This window comes from Solea senegalensis, linkage group LG21, assembly GCF_019176455.1.
Source record: "Solea senegalensis isolate Sse05_10M linkage group LG21, IFAPA_SoseM_1, whole genome shotgun sequence".
Taxonomy (NCBI): Eukaryota; Metazoa; Chordata; class Actinopteri; order Pleuronectiformes; family Soleidae; genus Solea; species Solea senegalensis.
The window spans coordinates 12,027,289-12,045,565 of record NC_058040.1 but is presented as its reverse complement, the minus strand read 5'-3'; the positions used below and the strand labels follow the sequence as shown (position 1 = coordinate 12,045,565).

Sequence of the window (18,277 nt, the reverse complement as noted above, 5' to 3'; positions counted from 1 at the left end):
TGGAAACTCGACTACCATTCAAGCTAACACTCTGGTCACAATGGATCGTAATGCATCGTACATTATAATCCAGTGTACTGCATTTAAGTGATTTGAAATGAAATACCCTGTCATGGACAGCTAAGACTGACCCTATGGAAATAAAAACACGGGCATGATCTAGTTCGAAGCGTAACTGTGTCATTTTTCCCTCCTAATAAATTATGCCTGAAGTTGGCTCACAAAAAAACCCAACATGCTTTTAATTTGTTCCAAATAGTGTTGAGGGAAAACACAGAGCCACGACGCTGCCAACAACCTGGAGGCCATGTTGAGTGTCGTGCGAGGCGAAGATGACGGAAAATCTGACAAGAGATTGGATTTTTCAAAAGTACACACGCACAAATTCAGGCAGAAAAAAAATACACTGCAATCACTGCTGTGAGTGGGATAAAGAAAAGAGGAAAAAAAGGGCTATATGTTAATTAGAAATGAACATAAAACCCTCCATCTGCTGTCACCGAACATAAAACCCTGCCCACGGCCCGCAACTGGATGAAATATTGTCCATAATTTGAAAAATGAATGTTCAACCTTCGAGCGAGTTTTAACAAGACTTTTTTTTTAAGGTTGGCGTTCAGGGACCTGGTTCCTCCGGATCAACCAAACATTTTGCACATCCAAACAAGAAATTCACTCAATTAATTACATTTTCTCTCTATTTCTGGGCCAAAAATAAACAAAGGGAAGCAAGACTGTTCTCCTCATCACTCAAGCCAGTCCTTTAGAAGAGTGAACATGGATACCAAACCAGGACATTGTACAAATAAATGTTCCAACGTCTCTGGCTGGCTACAGAACCCCTTCATCTCTGGATCCAGGTGTGCACTATATCTGTTTTTGTGGCTATCGCTCCATGTACAATCCTACTCCACATTCAGAGGACCAGGTGATGCGGGCGTAGCATGATAGAATACAGATCCCAGCGTTTCTGTCTTGTAGAGATCGTTTCCACTAAAAATGCTGCTAGTTTCCTGTGACCTGGTTGAGCAGAACTGCATCTGCAACCCACGTGAAATCTAAAAATACATCTGCACCATTGACTGCTACTATGCCGTGGCCTCAGTAGGTAGATGAATAACTGCGTGTATGGTATGCTTGTGTGTGCATGTGTTAAAGTGGGAATGGGCTGTGGGGTATATTCCAAGGTTTGCCTCGTTCACTAGCTCCTGCTGCCAGTATACATGTGGTGTGCAGTGTGTTGGCCTTTGAGTGTGTATGTGAGTGCCTCAAGCGCTGGGCTACACTCAAAGCACAGTAAATGCAATCAATATATTGTATCAATCAGCACCAAATATGATTATAGAATATTTCCTTTGAACACAGTCCGAAATTGGCAAAAAAATAACAACAATTCACTATGATGCTTTTAATGAAAAAGGAAATGATCTTAAAGGGAAAACACTCATTAGTGCATTCACATCGTATGAATTGGAAGCTCTGACATATGTATATTATCATAAGTCATGATATTTTGCCAAAAGGCTAACACAATAAAACCTGGACACAATTGGTTTAAAATGTAAATACATTATGTCTTAGTCTACTATATTTTGCCAGCAGGATGACACATCAGCAGCAGAAACAACATGTGGGCTCTTTATTGTGGCTGTGTGGTCTATTAACGTGTCATTCAAACGTGAGCCGTGGAAACCCCTTCTGTCATGCCACTGACAGATGTGTGACCAATGTGGCTAATGTTATTAATTAAAAGATTACACAGTGAGGGCTGTGGCTTCATCTATTGTGTGCGGCAACACTTAATTGTCCAGAGAGCCAAGTATTTATTTATTGATGATTCAAAAAGTGGCCTTTCTGTGGGTTTCTGGAGTCTGGGGTTCTCCAGTTTCCTCCCACAGTCCAAAAACATGCAGATTTGGGGATGAGGCAATGTTGGACACTCTAAATTGACCGTAGGTGTGAGTGTGAGAGTGGATGATTGTTTGTCTCTATGTGGCCCTGTGATGGACTGGCGTATTGTCCAGGGGTGTGACCCCGCCTTTCGCCCTATGTCAGCTGAGATTGGCACCAGTGCCCCTCATGTGACCCCCATGTGACCCTCATGTGGAGGATAAAGAGGTAGAAGATGGAAGTCAACACATCAAGACTTAGCAAAGAATTATGTCATAGTGGATTTTACCATGCGGTTTATGATCCGAGACCCTCATGTCACGTGGAGCATAAACAGTAGAAGATGAACCGATGAATTTAGCCATGCAAAAAATACAAAACTAGCATTTGTTCTTCCACAGATGTTTAACTTTAAAAAGAGATGTTTTACCAAATAATAAAAAAACAGGTCTTTATTAGACCATATTAAAGGGGTTGGGGGGCACCACTCTTTTCTTCTGTCTCTCGATCCTGCACCTGCTGCCTCTGTATCTACACCTCTGCTCCCTTCCATCCTTCCTTCCTTCCTTCCTTCCTTCAGTGTACAGGTGCGAGCGAGCAGCGGCTCCGCCAATTAGGAGAACCGAGCGTGACCACGTGAACAAATCCCGTTCTCTAAATTCCTGTTCAGCTCGGAGAGAGAGAGAGAGAGAGAGAGAGAGAGGGAGAGAGAGAGAGAGAGAGAGAGAGGGAGGCAGCGCTGACAGGCACAGTGAGTGACGGCAGCCTGAACGGGACGTCAGGTAAATGGCTTTAATTTTCGTCCTCTCTCTCGCTCCCTCTCCCTCTCTCTCTTCATCTCCTTTCCTTGGTCATGCACACTTTCTCTCCACGGTCTTGTCCTCGCAGAGCGCGCGTGAGGACACGCGGCTCCGGGACAGGATCCCGTGGATTGTGCGGTGTCTTGGCTCGCGGGTGATTCTCTGCTCTCCTCTGATGCTCGGGCAGGACAAACCCGGTCATCCGCTGATCGCTCGATCTGCATTGAAACTCATCCACTCCTCCCCTTCTCCCTTCCTTGCCTCCCTCCCTCCCTCCCTCCCTCGTCTCTCGCAGGCACGCGGGGCTATTGATAGTTGACAGAAGCCTCGTAAATCCCTGGCTCATTTGGCTGACCGGCCATGGCCGTTTGCGCAACAAGAATGTTGATGGAAGTTTATTCTGCTTGCAGATTTGTTGTTTAATTGTTTAAACACCCGCAGAGATTGACGCCTGCATGCGTGCACAGCAGCTCTGTGGTGGTGCAAACATGCAGCCAGGCGAGCAGAGGCAAGAAGCTTTTTATTGCTGAATTATTTATAAGGCTGTCTGCTTCTCGTGGACGGAGAAGTCATGGTTTAAGGGTGTATGTGTGTGTATATATGCTACAATTCGTCTCATATTAATTACATTAAACCTCCCTACATATACAGTGGGTTATTTCTGCCCAGGAGACGCAGCAATTAAACACTGCAGTCTTTGTTCCTCTCTGTGTCTCTATTTTTAGCAAATGAGTCACATTTGGTGTTAAAAGTGTTAGATTGTGGAGACTCGGGAGAGTTGTGTACTTTCAGTCCATTACAGAGGAAGATGATGACATTCAAGATTAGCATGCTGAAGTGGATCCTCCTGGATCAGATCTGATATGTGGACATCTCACATAATCATCCTTAAGTGGACATTAGTCTTCTAATTTGCTGGATGAGGCCAACCCAGAAGTAACAATATATTGACGAGCCACTAGAGGGCGACTGCTGGTTGCAAAAAAAGAATGGAAGTCTATAAATAAACATTTTCTTGAGGAGTTAATGGTCTCAATTGCTAGTTTATGCTCTTCTTCATTAGAACATAATATCTCTACCATTTAGGGCCACACGGTGGGTGTAGTGGTTAGCACTCTTTGCCTTTGCAGTAAGAAGACCTGGGTTTGTGACCCAGAGTCAGATGAGGGGCCCCGTGTGCGTGGGTTTTCTCCGGGTTCTCCGGTTTCCTCCCACAGTCCAAAAACATGCAGATTTGGGGATTAGGCAAATTGGACACTCTAAATTGACCATAGGTGTGAAGGTGAGAAAGAGTGGATGGTTGTTTGTCTCTATGTGGCCCTGTGATGGACTGGGTGTACCCCACCTTTTGCCCCATGTCAGCTGGGATTGGCAGAGAAGTGGTAGAAGATGAATGAATCAAGGAAAATAGACAATAGAGTGATTGACATGTGAGATCTGTGAATTTCTCAACATGACACTGGCCAAGTCGCAAAAATCTACTTGTGAAGAATTTTAGAGGATATAGTTTCCTTCTGATGAACCCTATGCAAGTAAACCATCATATTTGACCTGGATTGAATCTAAAATTGAACTTTGTGCTGATACTGCCTTCACATTTTAGGCTACTTTATGAACTTCTTATAGAATTGAGCTGCAACATGAAAGCAATATAGGGTGATGCATGCCCTCTATATACTCTCTCCTTTAGGTTTATTTACAGCAGAGGGAGATTGTGTTGTTGCTGCAGCAGTGGAAAAGACTCAAGTCCTTTAGTTGTTGTAGAAGATCCAAAAGCAGCACCTGCTCCCCCTGAAACTGCCCTGTGATTGGTCAAAGTCTCCTCTCACTCTATGAGGCTGCAGTACAAAACCATTTTCTTTTAAAAATGCAGAAATTCCTCTCTAGTTCAGCCGTATCTTCCACAAAACCAACATTTATAATCCCTGGAAATGGAGACGTTTGTCTAGGATTCCGTTTTCCACATTAACTTTCTGATCGCTTCATGTGGGTTAATTACACCTGAGTTTCTCCTTGAGGTCAAGTCTAACAACATAACATTTTACTTTAATTGTTGTAACAAAGTAAGTGAACAAACAACTGCAGACATGAAACATACTTACTCTGTGTTGCACCAACAATGCAGGCAAATGGGGTCTTTTTTTCCCTGAAATCACGATACCTCATATAAATTAGATTTCATGAGCTATTCTAGTATTATTATTATTATTTACCAGTACTGTAAGACAATGAAAAATAATCATTGTCCAAAACCTTAAATATTCTGCAGACATTCTATTTTTTTCTGGATTCTATATCATACAAAACCAGTAAATGTTCACATTTAATAAGGTAAAGAACAATTAGATACTTTGTTTTTATCACGTGTAAAAATTATTATCAATAGTTGGTGATTAATGGGGGCAACCAGTGATAATCGATCATTTACTGTTGCAGCTTTAATACAAATGCAGTGTTATTAAAGTCTCTTGTCTTTCTTACTTGTGAATGGACTCTGCTCGCGCCTGCGCTCTCTCTCTCTCTCTCTCCCTCTCTCTCACACACTCCCCCTCTCTCTCTCTCTCTCTCTGCCTCGGTTGTCGCGGCACCTTCAGTCTGAGTCTTGTCCTCGTCGCAGTTGAACGGCGACAGCTCAGATCGACTCTTTCTTTCTCGGATATTCGTCCGTTTGGATTTCTATATTTCGCTTTCACTGACACGGACTCGTCTCCAAACACTGTGAGTCTGCTGCTGTAGTGTTGTTTTATTATTGTTATTGTTATTGTGTTTAGTAGAGGCTGTGTGCGTGCGTGTGCCCGCGCTGTCAAAACACCCGAGTGACACAAGTTTAAATCCTTGTCATGTTTCCACGTTTTTAAGTTCATTCCAAAAATCCTTTATCTCCGTCTTCTCTTCGCCCGAGTTCTTTTATAAGGAAAAGAGGAACTGCAATGTACTCGTGATTTAACACGTGTTCCAGTTGCGGGTGTGCAGCGTTTGTATTTGGCTTTAAATAATAAATAATAAGAAGTGAGCGTGAACAGTTTTGGTTTCATCTCTCAGTTCATCTTTCAGAGCAGGTGTATAATATCTCGCAGCCACTTCCGCACCGTGGCTGCCAGATTATGAGCCGCGCGTAAAAACACACAGCGATCTTATTAAATATGAACCAAAACTCTTTAGATTGTGATGTGTTTGTTTCATTTAAGGAACGCGTCCTTGTTGTGGCTATTCTTCCGTGTTGTTAGGGGTTGTCATCCTCGCGCGGCTCCAATATCGCCTGCACCTTTTGTGTGCAGCGCGTGCGGTTTGTTTCTCTGTGTGTGTGTGTTTGTGCGCGCGCGCGGGCGCCGGCGCGTGTGATGGTGTGAATGACAGAGGGGAGGAAGAAATGCTGATAATCTGAGTGTGTGTGTGTGTGTGTGTGTGTGTCCTGCTGAACCAGCTCGTTGACATACCGAAACATGTGCCACTGATCGTAAAAACGAACACACACAGGTCTTTGACTCGTGCGTCAGGTGGAATCCGTCACACAGCTGTATGTTGTTGTTGTTGTTGTACATTTCTCTGTAAGGTCTGTTGTTTGTTGTTATTCTTGACTGGGGCGTCTAATTGAACTGTGTTTGCCCGCTGCTGTGCAGGCGTGCTCGCATGTATCACCCTCTTTGTGCCCGGTGGTCTCCAAGCCTTAATGGCCTGTGTTGCCTTTGGGTTATTTTCTGTTCACTCCAACCTGTTTTTTTTTAAATGCACAAAAGTGTCTGTGCTGACACTTCAGCCACACCTGGAGAACATGTAGGGTGTCTTTGTGTCTTTCGTGCCCAGCCCTTATACATCACTCTCCTAATCTATAGAGCTGTGTGAACACAGAGTTCTCCAGCTGTGAGTATAAGGCTCCACTTGTGCTGTGAACTGGACTAAAGGTAATTATGACACGCTCACTTTGGTGTCAGTCGTTTTCAGTTTCTTTATTTGGACGTGTCAGTGAAGGACCGTTTTTATTGAGGCAGTCAAAGGAAAACAAAGTATAGCAGAGATTGAGCAGGGTGTGTGTGTTGAGCACTTTCCCAGACTGTTTCTCGTAAGCATCGTCTTGGCAGTGAACTCTCTATCAATATCAACACAATGATGGGATGAGTGGAAAGAGAGAGAGAAACGTTGTGTCTTTGTCACTTCAGTTTCGCTTTTCACTTCTTTCTCCAGCCGTTTTGTGCAAATCTTTCATTTGTTTTGCAATTTCTGTACAAAAATGTCTGGTTTTTTTTCCCCCACCTCATTCTTCTACTCTGTGGGTTTAGATGTGTCTTTGTCCTGCTATACTTAAAAATAAGGATGGATCATTAAATTCAAAGGTATTTCTAAACATTTTTCAAGTCCTCTTTAGTTTTTGGTGTTAGACTTTCCCCAATATCTCTGAAAACATCAAGATTCCTTGAGGGGATACAGGATATTGATTTAAGGACACAGAGACAATTGGCAACAATGCGGCGCCTGCATTGTGAGGACATAAAAATAAAAAATAAATAGAGTAAAGACAAAATAATCAAAGCCACAAACCTGGGAAAAAGCAGTCTTTTCTAATTAGTTAAACTGTTTAGATCTATTGAGGCAAGAAAACAAACACAATTAAATTTGCTTCCAGTCAGTTTTGTTTATCCTGCCCATTACTGGATTTGGCTTTGCCACGTGTGCAGCACAATTCATTCTTGAAGTCCGAAAAATCGACTTTTATTTGTATGTTTTTTTTAACAATCATAAAAATGTCTCTCTGTGTTTGTTTACTTTTAAGTTTGTCCTCTTGTGTTTTTGTCTTGTATATTTACTGGTGTGGCTTTTTCTTTCAGCTGTGTGTGTGTGTGTGTGTGTCAAGTGTCTGTTTTACAGTATGTGCCCTCCTCAGAGCAGCAACATGGCTCCTCGGCTGCCTGGGCTCTGGTTTGCCTCATGTTACGCTTCTTGGTTTTAAACTGTTGGAATCTAAGTAGCACACACTCAGTGGGAGACGACGCACAGTTGCGTCTTCGGACGTCTCGCTTTCCAGCCTCTGCAGCATGCGTGCCTATGTGTGTGTGCGTATGTGTGTGTATTCTGGTGCCCAGTGCTTATCAGCGAAACAGGAGTCTGCCCTCCACTACTCATATTCTAGCATACAGCAGCACATTTGGAGTGTCATCTGGCAAGGAAATGTTGCCCTAATCCAATTGGCTGTAGCTTTAGTAAAAGCTGCCCTAATTGGCCAATACAGCGGCTGGCAGCCAAGGTTCCAGTAAGCACAACAGGGAGTTAGGGGAGAATCCCAGTGGTGCTGTGATGCAGGAAAGATGGAACAAAGGGCAGATAGCAAGAGAGTGTGTGTGTGTGTGTGTGTGTGTGTGTGCCACTGTTTTGAATATTCCTCCACTTGGCAATAATAGAGGGCCCATCTGCACTCTGCTGAATCAGATCCATCCAGATGACCATATCTCATTTTCAAATGTGTTGTTTGGCACACGCACACAAATGCAAATACACACATGCAAACACACCAGTCGCCGCCCCCTCTGTCTGTCTGTCTGTCTGTCTGTCTTTCCATCTGCAGGAACAGGAACAAGAATGTCTTTGGTCACATAAACATGTTTGAGGAAACATCTTCCAAAGTGACTGATGAACAAAGCTGTGAACAGTGTGTGTTTGCGTGTGTGTGTGTGTGTGTGTGTGTGCGCGCGCGTTACGAGAGGAAGAGCCGACTGCCACTGCAGCTGTTCCTGTTTCCTTTCACCTCAGTGTGGAATCCAGAGGGAAGGACAGAGACAAAGGGATGAAGGAGAGAGAGAGAGAGAGACAGTGGGACAGAAGCAAGCAGAGAGGGAGAGGGTGAGCGATGTCCATGTAAGGTTTCAGTGTGTTGGCTGCAGCTATACAACCACTGAACCTGAGATGAACTCTGCAGGGTTCGGCCTCTGAAGTTACTGTTAACGTGAACTTTGACTGCGCGCGGCTGCTTCACACAAAGACACCTTTCATCATATGATGCATCGGGGAACTAAAACATTTTAGTGTTTGTTTGGTTTGCATGCTCAGTGCAAAATACAGCAACAGTGTCATTACTTAAAGTAGTGTACTGTATATGATAAATAGATTTCTGTGATTTTCAAAACATTTTTTTCATATAAGGCCTTATAGGTTTTTACCGCTCCCTCACTCATACTTTTTCTACTCACATTTCTTATTATTTTTTGTGTGAAATGAATAAAAACTACTATTGTAGTATTTTTATAATACTTTTTTTTTTTTTTTATTTACACGTCTTGCTGCACTTTATCATATTCGCTCCTCTACACGGACATTTGAAAATCGAAATATTGATATACAGTGCATACTATTTAAATATACTTTTATTACAGTGGTAAAGGAAATGCTCCAGATGGATTTTTAACCTTTCACTTTGGGTTTATGCAAAAATCCTGATTCTGCAAAGTAAACGAAAAGACCAAAAAACACTGACGCTGCTGGAGGAAACACTGAAGAAAGTCCTGCATGTTCATTTACACACAGCAAATCTAATGTGTGCACGGGTTTATTTGAGTGAAATGAAAGTGTGTTGATTGTACACGAACAGAGCCACACATTTCTCCACTTGACACTTTTATTTATTTTGACTGATCTATCCGCTCCATATCAGTCACTATCCTCAGGGACTAAAGAATTGGCGTTTTTTGTTTTACCGCCACAAAAAAATGTTCATGTGAACTTTTTATGTCATGACAAAACCTTAAATCAGAATGCGTTCTCTTCTGGCTTCATCGTTCTGTGCCTGTTACATGTGCAGGCACAGAAGGAGTGAATGGACTGAGTTTGACAGTTATTATTATGGGAGGCCCATCTGCTCCATCACTCAACTATGGCTGAGTGAGTGTCACCACACACACACCACGACTGTCCTCATGTCCTCATGTCCTTGCTCTACTGTGTCAAAAAAGAGCTTAGATCGGGGAAACCGCAGCTTCCTCTTCCTCCCCCGTCAGAAACAAAGATGGCAGTGAAGCCAGTAAAGCAGCAGAGGAGCTCAAATTATATTATTTCTCGCTGACAGAACTAATGTGCTTGAAGACAACATAATAAAGACAATAATACACTCATCTCAAGTCATACTCCAACACAAGATTCCTAAAGCCTTTAGAGGGTTTGACGAATGCTAAGCAGTGTATGCTACTGCTTTGATCTGAATCCATAAGAAAAGTCCGGGGGATCAATATTCAATGCACAGTATATGGTAATAATTCCGCATTATATCTTGTATTGCATCTCTGGAGAAATAAGGGAAAATAATATTTCTCTTGAAAGCAATTAAAAAAAGAAAGAAATGCGTCTCGTGATGCCTTTGCTTTGTCTGTGTGTGTGTGTGTGTGTGTGTGTGTGTGTGTGTGTGTGTGTTGTGGTGCCTGCGAGCAGTGTTTTCTCTGCTACAGTGACCCACTGACGGTGTTAGCAGATTAATTGCTGCTTTAATGTTAAGCTGTGGCATATCACCCCGTAATTGGTAATGGAGATTATCTGAGAGATGCTGTGTGGGTCCACGTGTGTGTGTGTGTGTGTGTGTGTGTGTGGGTGTGGGAGATTCCTTTATCTGATTAAGACGCTCATCTAGTAAAGTAGGTTTTATTGGATTCTGGTCACATTCCTCCATGCACAGCTCACACACTGTCAGGATCAGTGTGGAAATACACATATTTTTAAATGCTTACTTTACCCGTAACAAAAAAAAAACCTTATGTTATGTACATGTATGTATATATAAGAGTCAGCTCTATTAAGATTGATGTATATTATTTGCAACTTCATGAAGCTGCAGAATGAAAAATATTACTGTAATATATACAGTACACACCCCCCACTGCACTTGACTCATATGTCTCAGAGTTACTGAGGCGTATCCACCCGTGGTTGTTGTGCTTGCTGGGAGGACGGGGATAAAAAGCAGAGAGGATGCAACAGAGCAGCACACTCTGCCACACACACACACACACACACACACACACACAGAGTGTGCACAGCTATTCTTTTTAGGACACTGCACTGTTTTCCACTCCTTTGTACAGCGTAAACAAAGCATTATCCCTGAACCTTTAACCAGTTAATGTCTGACCCTGGAACCTTAACCTAACCACAATGCAGATCTTAAACTTCTTCTTCAGTTCTTTAGAAATGAGATTCTGCCTCATTAGGACCAGGCTTTGTGTACACACACACACACACACACACACACACACACACACACACAGTTCACTTGCACACTTGCAGGGAAACTTCATTGCTTTTCTCCTGAGGTCTTTTGGAGCCACATCACTGTCTCTCTCCTTCACACACACACATCAGTGACAGGCTGAGCCACCACTCGGGCGTGTGTGTGTGTGTGTGTTACAGCATAAGGCTTAAAGAGGAACCTTCCTGTGTTTTAAGGAAGACAGTAAACTGTCATTTCTTGGCTGTCGTGAGTTGAATGCACTGACAAAGAGACGTTTCTTCAATTGTAATGGAACAGGGTTCAATATTGGTCCACAACGGTTAATCAGTTACTTAATTGTTTAAATGTCTAATGTCTAAAACAATTAACAAGTTTCTTCAACTTTCACTTCAGTCAGATGATTTTTTTCTTAAATCATTATTAACTCTTTTTGGCCTTACCGCTCAGCCCCAATTGGAATTGAACAATGATTTGCTGATGCAAAACATTGGCTTTTTATTCACATCTCATTAGAGCAAATGCCATGCAGCTCACAGACAGACAGACAGACAGACAGACAGCTCTCCCTTTTCCAACCTCAAAACACAGAAACTCAGTCACACCAACTGGAACGTGTGCAAAAATGTGTGCAAAGTGATTTGTAGCTCGGATAAGCGCTCGTCATAAGTTCGGCTGGAAGTGAGCGACACAGTGTGTTGCCATGCGGTGCCATCTCAAACAAACATCACCCCCCGCGGCACCATCAATCGCGCTAACCACTTGCAGTATATGGCTTTTCCGGCTGAGTGAGTGTGGGTATGACATTTGGGTTCTCAAGTAGGCACCTTCTCTTCACTAATGAGTCATTGAGTTACAGACACAACACCTCAACAAGGCTGAAGAGAGTTTCCCAGCATCGCTGCAAACCTCGCGCTGCACCAGTGTTCTGAAAAGCCTCAGAACTTTGAAGACAGCGAAGGTTCACTCACATTCTGGTGCCGGTTTAGAGAGGAGAACAAGGAGCCCGGGCTCTTTTAACATGAGCTCATAAGTGATAAAAAAGAGGCCTGATATGACTCTAGGGGGAGCTTTATAGTTATCAGCAAAATTAAATTCAGACTGAACAGCCGGTGTAGAAGTGCTTAACACACCTGGTATGAAAGTGTTGAAGATAACAACACAAAGTATGTCAATGTGACTCAGCCATGCATTTAAAAAAAGCTGATTTAGAGTTCATGTGACTATTTGTAATTATATTAAAAAAGTCAAACAACTGATTGCATTGATCAAATCAATTCTTTCTATTCCAATATTTAAATTGCTGTTATGCGAAAGGTCATTTCTAAATGCATATTCTGTATTTCAAATGTGGTGGAGAAAAGGAAACATGATAGGCATTTAAAATAATGCATTTTGATTGGCTACAAGATCGAAATCAAAGAGTATGCACCAGCAAAACAGGTCAGAAGCCACTGGACCTTGGAGCAACACAGACTGTTTAGTTAGCTTTTTATAGAAAGGTTAAGATTTTAAGTTCCATACTTTTGTATTCTTTTCATTTCACAATTAAAAATACAGCAAAGAAGGATTTTAAGATTCGGGACTTTCTGACGTTCGTGTGTTGAGTGCAACAACTTAAGCTAGTGAGTCAGCTGAGCTGCACCCGCACACCTTTCATTAAAGGTGTCAGCAGCAGTCGGCATTTATTTAGTGTGATGCAATTTACGAGGTTTCTTGAATGCACCTCAAAGCCGCTCAATAAGCTGTGGACACTGCACCAGTGATGGCATTTTTCATTCCTTAGCCACTCCTCTTTGCGTCAACATGATGTGTGTGAACCCTGGATCACTCTCATACAATGGAGTTTGTTTCTGTTTGTTTTCCCTCTGACATAATTAAGTGTGATGCCGAGACAGTGCTTTAAAGTCTGTCTTGTAGATTTGGCTGGAAAACATGAGCTTTTTTGTTTTTTTCTTCCCTTATAAAAATGGCTGTGAATTTAGTTTGAAGAAAGCACACACTGCTGGATGTGGATCTGGATGAGTCCATGTGTGGAAGAGTTCAATTGAAGCACTTGAAGCAGTGAAGCACAATGTTGTGTTTTCTCTGTCGGATGACTCGTTTCTAGTAGACAGACATGTGGAGGAAAGATAATCCATTTCCGTCCGTCTTTGGTCTGCGTGGCAAATATTCGATGGTTCCATTCCTATCCCTTTGCGATTCATTTTTTTGTGGAGAATAATGTTCTCTCTGCATGTCTACATCTACGGCGTCTTGACGCCTGGACCTAAATATCGAGGTTGTCAGATTCTGTCAAAAGCCTTGTTCTACGGGGAGGAGATAATGATCTCCTCCGTGTGGTTTTTCCCACTGAAAATCTGTCTCCGGTGAGGGAGCGTGATGTAATGAAACACATGAAATCACATGATGTAATCGTACACTTTGATATGTAACATATTTTTGGAACAGTGTGTGCCGAGACTTATCTGACTTAGTGGCAGTGGCTGCTATGAGTTCACATAAGTTATTCTTTTTTATCTTTGATTGTGTTGAGAACTGTATTGTGTTTCGCTGGGTTTTGTTTGCTCTCCATGGTGCTGAAATCATCCTTCATTCAGAAGTGAGTTACGTTATTGTCTGCAGGGTTAGCGTCAGACGGTTATGATGTGTTTGCTATTGATGCATATCTGTAGTCTCACAGTGTTTATTGATGCAGCTGTAGATGCCTGGAAAAAATTCACACCGGGTTTTATTTCCACAAATGCATGATGGGACGCCGAATGATGGCAAGTGGAAACCAGCAAATGACTTTTATAAATATCAAGTGTAGATATGGGACTGGACAACTCACTCTGTAGAGCCCAGAGCTAAGACTTGTGGAAAAATGGGTCTGTTAACAGGATGATAAAGAGCTTGGTGTGTTACTGCAGAGTGTAATGGACCAAGCCCAAACAACCGGCAGACTAGAGCGGCGAGTTATTTTTCTAAATTAAATAAAAATGTGCATGAAACAGTGATTTGCTCAGGCACATTGAAATCATCAGGCGTGTGCACTGTGCAGTGTTCAGCCTTCTGCCTTCTCCATTTTCCCCACATATATTCTTGGTACTGTAGTGCATTTGACCTGTGATTGTGTTTGGTGGAAATCGTGAAATTTGACACTCTCATTTATATGTAATGATCAAATATCTGATCATTTGAACAGGGAAAACGAAGGGGGGAACAATTTGTTGGGATTCACTAGAGGCCAGGCTAATAAAATAAAACATCTTTTAAAAAAAATCAATACTGTATTGTTATTGCAGGATAGAACAAGACATTGAAAAAAAGAACAATTTACATGTAGGAAATGTAGTTCCATGAAGGTACCATATATGGTTCCTTGCTCAACTATACAAGAAAAACACAAATAAAGTGAAAGGATTATTATGTTTAGAACATTTTAGAACAGTGTTTCCCAATCCTGGTCCTCTGGGACTTTTGTCCTCTGCGCCAACACACCTGATTGATTTCATCAACTTTCCATCATTATTCTTTGAGATGTTAACATAGATGCAGGAGAAGACCCTACTTTTTACCTTTGTGGAACTTCACGGATGTCTGGAGCATCACATGTCTGCGGAAGTTACCAAATATAGTCCTTTACCCAGTAAAGGGTCAGTTTTACTATGCTTCCTTCCTTCTACAGTACACGAGCTATATTATTATGTAAGTGAGTCATATTCATTCCTTACTCTTTTGTGCGATGTCAATCATCCTATCGGTTGAGGCCGGTTGGCATGAATGTAAATGTGTGGACAAATGATCACAACACACTTAAGTACAGTGTTTTATCCACGAGAGAATTGCGAGTATGCGGCACACGATGCTCTGAAACACTGAAATCACTGTGTTTGTATCTGATTAGCTTAGTTATTTGGGATAAATGCTCACACACTGTCAACACTGGTATATGTGAACGTGCGGTCGGCGCTTGAGTTATGTAAACGTAAAGATATTTGCCACAGAGCAAAGTCTCAGCAAAAGAAGGAAGTGTTAGCGTTTCGCTCGCGTCTCAGTCAGTTATTAAATGACTTTATTGTTTTAATGCTTATGGACTTTAAACCTCTCGGGTTAGTGGGCTCTAATCTAAACAATACACAGCATTGTCTTGGGCCAGAAACCTGCATAGTTTTGTGTTCTGATTATTCCACAGTCACGGTTTACAAACTTTAGGAATCTTGATGTCCATAATGTCTAAGTTGCTGTCTTCAGTTTGAACAGTTTGAAAGTCATGACTCCAGCTGACACATCATCCAGCATTTTTTCACTTTTCCACTGGCACACAAAGGCGCACAGAAGCCTGGCTTCATAGCGCTTCCTCTCAATGACCCTGAGTGGATGTTTGCTGCGTACGATGTACTGTAGAGACACTGTAGTGCAGTGTTCCTTCAACTAAAAGCCCCCCAGATGACAGGGATAATATTGTGTTTTATGTTCAGCAGGATAAACTACAGTCCTATTTGCTCCTTTTGGTTAAAAAAAGATCGCAGTGCACCAGTGCAGCAGTAAGAACAAAACATATATTATTAAGAGGTATTTCTGCTTGTGGTCTGGTGGATTTTATATGTGCCATCACTCTGTCACCATCACATGCACTTCCCCGTGTACAGAGAGGGATATAAAGCAAGTGGTGTTATGGAACCCTGGTGGACTGCGGCAGTGGATTACATATGCCGTCGTCAGCGTAGGCTATTTCTGTTGCCTCCAGTCAGCCAGCCAAGAAACAGCCCTGCCCATTTTGGACCAGCCTTGCAGGTTCATCCATTTAGATCTCATGTTCTTAATCATTTAATAATTTTTTAACTCTTGCACATGTTAAAGAATTCTTCTTTATTTGGATATTTGGGGTTGTAACACCTTTATTGAATGGAGAAGGGAGAATATCTATGTGATCACATGGTTTAGGCCTGGACAATAGCAATGTAAGTAGAGTAATGTTGTGTTAAATCTACCACAGTAAATATTGAACTGAAGTTTGACTTTGATGGCAATAGATGGCCAGAAAAATCCCAGTTCCATATTTCACCCCTCCAGTTGTTAAGCCCTAGTGGCTCGAGGTCCTGTAACGTCTGGCGTCGTCACGCATGATCTGCACATTTGAGGACTCTCCAAAGAACCTTGGCGATTTGGAGGCTGTGAGGTCAAGAGACCGTGGTGTTTGCTCCATAAACTACACAGTTTATGGACAGTCGGGGGGGGGGGTTAAACTCGGCCTTGTGTCCAAATGATTTCATTCCATGCTTTTTCGAGCTTGTCTACATGCTCTTTGAGCCACGTTTTATTGAGCATCTTGAGAAAACACCACTTTTATTTCCCAGTTGCTCGTGGATTTTTTCCTTTGAATCGCAACCAATTTTCCTGGCAGCTGAAATGGGTTTTTTTGTCATTGTCTCTGACTGCTGTGTGGTCTCATCGTCGTTTCTACCCCGATTGAACCGACAGGCATGTACAAACATTTGGATGTTTTGTCTGATTTGTAAAGTTGAACCAATTTTTCTACTTGGTAGTTTTCCTCCCGTCCAATGGCCCAGTATCCCTCAAAAATGGACGGATTCTTCCAATTCAGTTTACTCTGTGAAGTCAAACAGGAAGTAAATGGACATCTATGTGACAATGCACCGAGGTCTCAATTGATTTATAACATCAGTAAACATTTTCCTGATGAGACAATGGTCTCAATTGCTTGATTTAGGTCTTCCTCAACAGAATGTGATGTATATTCTGGCAAACTAGGATCCGACTGAGAGGAAACTCGATGATAAAGTGCGGTACATATGAGGGGATATTGTCCATTAGGTGTCTGGCGCTTGACCCCTCTGAACTAATGGTTTCATAAGTCAACATGGCTCTGGTCAAATTGTGATTCTGGAGGCTTCATAATGGGAATTCAGATTATTATGGGTGAGGCCAGTTGCCACTTTCAATCATGTCACAAGTTCTCTGCATGATCCGTCTTATTTTCCAAAAGTAACGGTAGAAAACAAAGAAAAAGGATCTGCATTTTTATTCTGCATAGAAGAACCTTACGTTTGCCAAAAATGGTGTACCTTTGACCATAAGTCTAAGAAAAAAAATGCACAGGTGGGAAAATTCTCCTCTGCATCAAGGCCCCTGTATTAATTTGTCTTTGAGACGAATGGCTGTGGCTTACACATGTACAGTCCGTGGTCTGATTAATAGTCAGCACATTAGTTAGTATGCTTACAGCGTTCCTCATCAATAAAAATTTTAATTACCGCTCAGAACTGCTGACCAACACAAATTTCATGGTTTATGGGTTAGTCTTATAGCTGCGCTGGTAGTTTGGGCCGTAGTGCAGAAATCCCAGAAACACAGCAGATCATGAAACATGTGGTTCAGCGAACGTTATTCAGTTCCTGAAATATTATTTCAGAATAGGAGAGAGAGGAAAAAGTGTGGCGGATATTCAGAGGCGAGGTGAACGTAGACAATGAGAATTGGAAATAGGACACAAAAAAGCATTGTATGGAGCACAATATCACAGGAACTAGTCATTCTTACACAGAAATCCATTTAAAAATAAGAAATGAAAGTAATGCATTATAATAAAAAAAAAAATCACTTAGTTTAAACATCATAATAAATAGCAGATTTGTCAAACTGCCGGGTGATTAGATTATGTGTCTTTAATAGCTCGACTGGTAATGTAATGCTCACAGAGTTGTATTCACCCATGTTGTAGGATTTGTGTTGCAGTGACAGAAAGGCGAGATGACGTGAGAGGAATGACATGAGAGGAAAGTGTGTGAGATTAACTTTAGCTGAGTTTGGAAAGAAGCAGAGACTGAGTAAAAGAAAGATTTGGGAGGGTGCGTGAAAGACGTCGTTAGTCAGACAGACAGACGGGGAGCCGCGTGGCACGGAAGTGTCCAGAGATTTCCGAACAGCCTAAGGTGAGCGAGAGGGAGTCACACTTCAGCAGCTTCACAATCTGAATCAATGTGATACCTCCCTCTCCTCTCTACTCTCTCTCTCTCTCTCTCTCTCTCTCCACTCTCGTTCTTTCTCTCCCTGGGAATTCTCTGACCCAGTTAGCTCCTCCACCAGGCAGCAACAGAGTTATTTTTACATATTAACAGGAGACAATAGTTTTGTCCTCTGCTTGTCCTCCCCTCATCCATATGCCTCCATGCACTCTTCTCTCTCCCCTTCCTCCATCTTAGCATCCTCCTCCCCCCAGCACCTTCTTCTTCTTCCCCTCTTTCTCTACTCGTCTCCGTTGGCATTGATCCTCCATCCTCCTGTCGGGATGAACAGATTCAGTTGCAGCTCCCTCCTCCTCCTCCTCCTCCTCCTCGTTTTGGTACAGAGAGACACAGGATTGGTTGTTCCATATCTCGCA

At 42.3% G+C, this 18,277-nt stretch overlaps 1 protein-coding gene across 2 annotated transcripts in view; it reads left to right on the top strand.

The window, feature by feature from the left end:
* The first annotated feature begins 2,619 nt into the window (after nucleotides 1-2,619).
* Nucleotides 2,620-18,277, top strand: part of LOC122758693 (spermatid perinuclear RNA binding protein) — a 79,496-nt gene continuing 63,838 nt past the window's right edge. Inside the window, exon 1 of one of the 2 annotated variants that reach the window (XM_044012977.1) lies at nucleotides 2,620-2,672. The gene's annotated coding sequence lies outside the window, so the exon portion shown is untranslated. Of the gene's footprint in view, nucleotides 2,673-5,261; nucleotides 5,409-18,277 lie in introns of those variants that run through there. The other variant, XM_044012976.1, reaches the window with a different exon arrangement.